The sequence below is a fragment of the Pristiophorus japonicus genome, unplaced genomic scaffold (genome assembly GCF_044704955.1).
Source record: "Pristiophorus japonicus isolate sPriJap1 unplaced genomic scaffold, sPriJap1.hap1 HAP1_SCAFFOLD_529, whole genome shotgun sequence".
Lineage (NCBI taxonomy): Eukaryota > Metazoa > Chordata > Chondrichthyes > Pristiophoridae > Pristiophorus > Pristiophorus japonicus.
The window spans coordinates 159,440-166,546 of NW_027254436.1; the positions used below are offsets into that span (position 1 = coordinate 159,440).

The following is a 7,107-nucleotide window of genomic DNA, read 5'->3' on the forward strand; positions in this document are numbered from 1 at the left end:
ATGCAAGCGCTTACTTTTCTACCATCCCGTAGCCCCGTTCTGCCTGGGACAGACTTCTGGAGGCATAAGCTACCGGCTGTAACTGATCATTGGCATTCACATGCTGAAACACATACCTGACCCCATAGAACGACACATCGCATGTTAAATCAAGTTTCTTACATGGGTCATATAGCGTTAACATATTGGTGGAGCATAACAAATGTTGTGCTCAATTAGAAGCCCTTTCCTGGCTGTCCCCCCAGAAGCATTCAGGACCTTTGTGCAGGAGCACGTGTGGCGGTTCTAACAGCCTGCTCAATTTGGGAAGAAAGTGACCAAAATAATTCAGCCGCCCCAGGAATGAATGCAACTCCGTCGTGTTACGGTTTCTGGATGCCCTCTGAATCGCTTCCGTTTTGGACACAGTAGGTCTGATCCCGTCTGCTGCTACCCTCATCCACAGGAATTCTACCTCTAGAGCTAGGAAGATGCACTTCACCTTTTTCTGTCGCAGACCTACCCGGCCATCGCAATCGGTGTATGTTTACGGCCTTGCAGGCCAGAAATGATTTATGGTACCTTACAGCAGGATTTTATAACAGCAAACTTGTTGCACTGTCTGTCGGCAGTGACCAGTTTAAAACCGACAATGTCTGAGGGTCCTTTCTGATCAGGAACCTAACCGCTTAATTGCAGAGATTGAATTGTTAATTTAGATCTGGGACAATTGTGATCGATAGAGCATTAACCTGCCCTTACATTGATCCTGTGGGTGGCTCGGAAAAGAGCCTTTAGTTTATTAGATTAAATCCTGTCCTCTTTACTTGCTCTTGGACACACTGGTGGTTTTCTTGGGCAGCAGCACAGCCTGTATATCAGGAAGCACCCCGCCCTGAGCGATGGTCACCTTTCCCAGCAGCTTGTTGAGCTCCTGGTCGTTGTGGATGGCCAGCTGCATGTGTCTGGGGATGGTGCCGGTCCTCTTGTTGTCGTGGGCCGGGTTGCGGGCCAGCTCCAGGATTTCAGCCGGTCAGATACTCGAGCACATCAGCCATGTTGACCGGAGCTCCGGCACCCACATACTCAGCATAGTTCCCCTTCCGCAGGAGCCTGTGAACACGGCCCACAGGGAACTGCAGTCTGGCCCGGGAGGAGCGAGACTTGGCCTTGGCCCGAGCTTTTCCGCCTGTTTTTCATCTTCTAGATATTTCCACAATCTACACGTTCATGGAAAGAATGAGAAACTCCTCCCACATCTGCCTTATACCTTCTGGAGGAATGCAGGGAGCGAACTTATGATTGGTCGCTCTGTGGTGAATTTCATTGGTCCTTTCGGATGACCAATCGCAGCCTGTTTAGCCCACCAAAGAAATCGAGGCGCAAATGACTGTTCTGAACAGTCAGTCTTCGAAGGATTTAGAAATTCAAAAATCCCGCCAATAATTGTTAAAATTGCGTATAATGTTAGTAACTTCCCCATTAGCCAAAAATAAGTCCAAACACTTTTATTTTCCCTTTGTCTTAATCCACATTTCACGTGCAAGTTCCAGGCTGTTACAATCAGGATTAAGTTCGGGTTCAGTTTCAAACTATATGTAATGGGAGGGAATCACTCCCCACTTATTCTGTAACGGGACACAATCCATCTCAATCTTTGTAAAAGTTGGATTTCATAGATTATCGATCGATCAACCGCACAGGCATCAGTGAGACCAGAACTGGGAGTCCTTCTGTGAAAAGGGAAGAGGGACAGAGTGTTCAAACTGCCCCGGTTCTGGTCTCTGTAAGAACACCCATTCTGGGTTGTTACACTCGGACTCGAAGGTTAATAATGGGTTTGAATCCTAAGTAGAATTTTCTTTTAAATTGAAAAGGGCGTGAGAGAGATTAAGGTGGCTAATATCTGAGTATCATCCGAAAACAAGTTTCTAATTCTTTGGCAGGCGATGCAAATGAACGGATCTGAGAGCAAAGGGAAAAGGCGACCAGTGACCGTGTTTGTAGTTTAGGGCGGGAAAAGGAAGAACCGGAAAGTAAAATCAGTTATCTGAAAATTTAAAACTAAATCTACAGCTCGAACTGCAAAGGTCCCCATACATTTGTTCAGGAAAGAATTATATTAAATTGAGTCGAAAGGGTGATGCGTTTGTGCAGCTCTTTCAGCAGGACCTCAAAAGTAGTAATCTCGGGATTGCTACCAGTGCCACATGCTAGTCAGAGTAGGAATCGCAGGATAGCTCAGATGAATACATGGCTTGAGCAATGGGGCAGCAGGGAGGGATTCAAATTTCTGGGGCATTGCAACCGGTTCTGGGGGAGGTGGGACCAGTACAATCCGGACGGTCTGCACCTGGGCAGAATCGGAACCAATGTCCACAGGGGAGATTTTTCTAGTGCTGTTGGGGAGGAGTTAAACTAATATGGCAGGGGGATGGGAACCAATGCTGGGAGATAGAGGGAAACAAAAAGGAGGCAAAAGCAAAAGACAGAAAGGAGATGAGGAAAATTGGAGGGCAGAGAAACCCAAGGCAAAGAACAAAAATGGCCATTGTACAGCAACATTCTAAAAGGACAGAGGGTGTTAAATAAACAAGCCTAAAGGCTTTGTGTCGAATTGCAAGGAGTATCCGTAATAAGGTGGATGAGTTAACTGTGCAAATAGATGTTAACAAATATGATGTGATTGGGATTACGGTGACGTGGCTCCAGGATGATGAGGGCTGGGAACTCAACATCCAGGGGTATTCAACATTCAGGAAGGATAGAATAAAAGGAAAAGGAGGTGGGGAAGCATTGCTGGTTAAGGAGGAGATTAAGGCAATAGTTAGGAAGGACATTATCTTGGATGATGTGGAATCTATATGGGTAGAGCTGCAGAACACCAAAGGGCAAAAAACGTTAGTGGGAGTTGTGTCCAGACCTCCGAACAGTAGTAGTGATGTTCGGGAGGGCATCAAACAGGAAAGTAGGGGTGCATGCAATAAAGGTGCAGCAGTTATAATGGGTGACTTTAATATGCACATAGATTGGGCTAACCCAACTGGAAGCAATACGGTGGAGGAGGATTTCCTGGAGTGCATAAGGGATGGTTTTTTAGACCAATATGTCGAGGAACCAACTAGGGGGGAAGCCATCTTGGACTGGGTGTTATGTAATGAGAGAGGATTAATTAGCAATCTGGTTGTGCGAGGCCCCTTGGGGAAGAGTGACCATACTATGGTGGAATTCTGCATTAGGATGGAGAATGAAACAGTTAATTCAGAGACCATGGTCCAGAATTCCAAGAAGGCTAACTTTGAAGGAATGAGGCGTGAATTGGCTGGGATGTATTGGCGAATGATACTGAAGGGGTTGACTGTGGATGGGCAATGACAGACATTTAGAGACCGCATGGATGAACTACGACAATTGTACATTCCTCTCTGGCATAAATATAAAAAAGGGATGGTGGCTCAACCGTGGCTATCAAGGGAAATCAGGGATAGTATTAAAGCCAAGGAAGTGGCATACAAATTGGCCAGAAATAGCAGCGAATCTGGGGACTGGGAGAAATTTAGAACTCAGCAGAGGAGGACAAAGGATTTGATTAGGGCAGGTAAAATGGAGTATGAGAAGAAACTTGCAGGGAACATTAAGACAGATTGCAAAACTTTCTATCGATATGTAAAGAGAAAAATGTTGGTAAAGACAAACGTAAGTCCCCTGCAGTCAGAATCAGAGGAAGTCATAACGGGGAACAAAGAAATGGCAGACCAATTGAAAAAGTACTTTGCTTCTGTATTCACGAAGGATGACTCAAACAACCGTCCGGTTATAAAAGGGGTCGGGGGGTCTAGTAATGAGGAGGAACTGAGGGAAATACTTATTAGCCGGGAAATTGTGTTGGGGAAATTGATGGTATTGAAGGCCGATAAATCCCCAGGGCCTGATGGACTGCAACCCAGAGTACTTAAGGATGTGGCCTTGGAAATAGTGCATGCATTGACATTCATTTTCCAACATTCCATTGACTCTGGATCAGTTCCTTTCGAGTGGAGGATAGCCGATGTAACCCCACTTTTTAAAAAAGGAGGGAGAGTGAAAACAGGGAATTATAGACCGGTTAGCCTGACATCGGTAGTGGGTAAAATGATGGAATCAATTATTAAGGATTTCATAGCAGTGCATTTGGAAAGAGGTGAAATGATAGGTACAAGTCAGCATGGATTTGTGAAAGTGAAATCATGCTTAACAAATCTTCTGAAATTTGTTGAGGATGTTTCCAGTTGAGTGGACAGATAGAACCAGTTGATGTGGTAAATTTAGACTTTCAGAAGGCGTTCGACAAGGTCCCACACAAGAGGTTGATGTGCAAAGTTAGAGCTCATGGGATTGGGTGTAGTGTGCTGACATGGATTGAGAACTAGTTGTCAGACAGGAAGCAAAGAGTAGGAGTAAATGGGTACTTTTCAGAATGGCAGGCAGTGACCGCAAGGTTCTGTGCTGGGGCACCAGCTGTTTACACTGTACATTAATGATTTAGATGAGGGGATTAAATGTAGTAACCCCAAATTAGCGGAAGACACTAAGTTGGGTGGCAGTGTGAGCTGCGAGGAGGATGCTGTGAGGCTGCAGAACGATTTGGATAGGTTAGCTGAGTGGGCAAATGCATGGCAGATGAAGAAAATGTTGATAAATGTGAGGTTATCCACTTTGTTGGTAAAAACAGAGAGACAGACTATTATATGAATGGTGACAGATTAGGAAAAGGGGAGGTGCAAAGAGACCTGGGTGTCATGGTACATCAGTCATTGAAGGTTGGCATGCAGGTGCAGCAGGTGGTTAAGAAAGCAAATGGCATGTTGGACTTCATGGCAAGGGGATTTGAGTACAGGGACAGGGAGGTGTTGCTACAGTTGTACAGGGCATTGGTGAGGCCACACCTGGAGTATTGTATACAGTTTTGGTCTCCTAACCTGAGGAAGGACATTGTTGCTATTGAGGGAGTGCAGCGAAGGTTCATCAGACTGATTCCCGGGATGGCGGGAGTGACCTATCAAGAAAGACTGGATTAACTGGGCTTGTATTCACTGGAGTTCAGAAGAATGAGAGGGGACCTCATAGAAACATTTAATATTATGACGGGGTTAGACAAGTTAAATGCAGGAAGAAAGTTCCCAATGTTGGGGAAGTACAGAACCAGAGGTCACAGTCTAAGGGTAAGGGGTAAGCCATTTAGGACCGAGATGCGGAGGAACTTCTTCACCCAGAGAGTGGTGAACCTGTGGAATTCTCTACCACAGAAAGTTGTTGAGGCCAATTTACTAAATATATTCAAAAAGGAGTTAGATGAGGTCCTTACTACTTGGGGGATCAAGGGGTATGGCGAGAAAGCAGGAATGGGGTACTGAAGTTGAATGTTCAGCAATGAACTCATTGAATGTCGGTGCAGGCTAGAAGGGCCGAATGGCCTACTCCTGCACCTATTTTCTATGTTTCTATGTTGTGGATGGCGCTTAAAAGAGCCGTTATGTTTGAGTTTGATCTCTCAGGACAGCGTGCAGTTTTACTTGGAGCTGGTGGACTTGGTAACCACCTTTGTCCCTCGACACGGCGTGCTTGGCCAGCTCCCCGGGCAACAACAGGCGCACGGCGGTCTGGATCTCCCGGGAGCTGATGGTGTGGCGCATGTTGTAATGGGCCAGGCGGGAAGCCTCACCCACGATGCTCTCCAAAATATCGTTCACAACCGAGTTGATGATGCCCATAGACTTGGAGGAGATGCAGGTGTCGGGCTGAACTTTGTAGATGTAGATGGAGTAACTCTCCTTCCTCCACCTTCGACGTTCCTTGCCGCCCTTCGGTGATGTTTTCTTGATTACTTTCTTGGTGGTAACTGTTTTCCGGGCAGGGAGCGGGCTCAGCGGCCGCCATCTTGTTCAGGGCGGGTCTCACGGCGCATGTGTGCTCCTTTGTGCAGGGACTATGTGTGGGCGGGGCTTCAGGGTGTATGTCAGTTTGATTGATCACATGTTTGTGCCCAGGTCAGTGGCCCCTGTAAGGGAGCCTTGCTGTGCTGATTGTTGTCTGGTGACCCTGGGCCTGGGCTCATCCTATTGGTCCAAGCCTGGCTCACCCTATTGGGCCATCCCATGCTCACCCTATTGCGCCATCCAAAGCTCACCGTATTCATCATCATCATAGATAATCACTCGAAATCGAGGATGTCTTGATCCAACTCTAAAAGTGAGCTCTCAGGTGACTGAACAGTCCAATACGGGAATTACAGTCTGATCCCTTTTGGGATGGACAGTGGTTGAATGAAAGAGTGTGTAGACTTGTTTGCTGCACGCTCCTTCCACTGCCTGTGCTAGATTTCGGTATGCTCTCGGCGATGAGACTCGAGGTGCTCAATGCCCTCCCGGATGCACTTCCTCCACTTCGGGTGGTCTTTGGCCAGGAACTCCCAGGTACCGGTGGGGATGTTGCACTTTATCAGACAGGCTTTGAGGGTGTTTTTGAAACGCATCCTCTGCCCACCTTAGGATCGCATGCCATGTAGGAGTTCCGAGTAGAGCATTTGCTTTGGGAGTCTTGTGTCAGGCTCGTGAACAATGCGGCCCGGCCAGCGGAACTGGTCGAGTGTGGTCAGTGCTTCGATGCTGGTGATGTTGGCCTGGTCAAGGACGCTAACGTTGGTGCATCTGTCCTCCCAGGGGATTTGCAGGATCTTGTGAATACATCGTTGATGTTATTTCTCCAGCAATTTGAGTTCAAATCTTTCAGCAAGCACATTGTCTCCAGGGCTGTTTAGTACATCCCCTCTGTATGGCTCAGAGATGTGGACACTATACAGCAGCCAATGCACCCGATTGGGACAGCACTGATACAACCTATTGGGGAAGTCCAAGTGCACACTATTGGGCCAACCCGGGCTTACCCTATCGGGCCAGCCCAGGCTCGCCCCATTGAGCCAGCACAGGCTCACACTTTTGGGCTAGCCCGGCCTCACCCTATCAAACCAACCCAGGCTCGCCCTATTAGGCCAGCACATTCTCACACTATTCAGCAAGCACAGCCTCACACTATCGAGCCAGCACAGGCTCACAATATTGGGCCAGCACAATCTCACCCTATTGGGCCAGC

The 7,107-nt window shown here is 47.4% G+C and overlaps 1 pseudogene; it reads right to left on the bottom strand.

Annotated features, from left to right (window-relative positions):
• Window positions 1-802: 802 nt before the first annotated feature.
• On the bottom strand, window positions 803-5,895 carry LOC139254068 (histone H2A-III-like; annotated as a pseudogene).
• Between the last annotated feature and the right edge of the window lie 1,212 nt (window positions 5,896-7,107).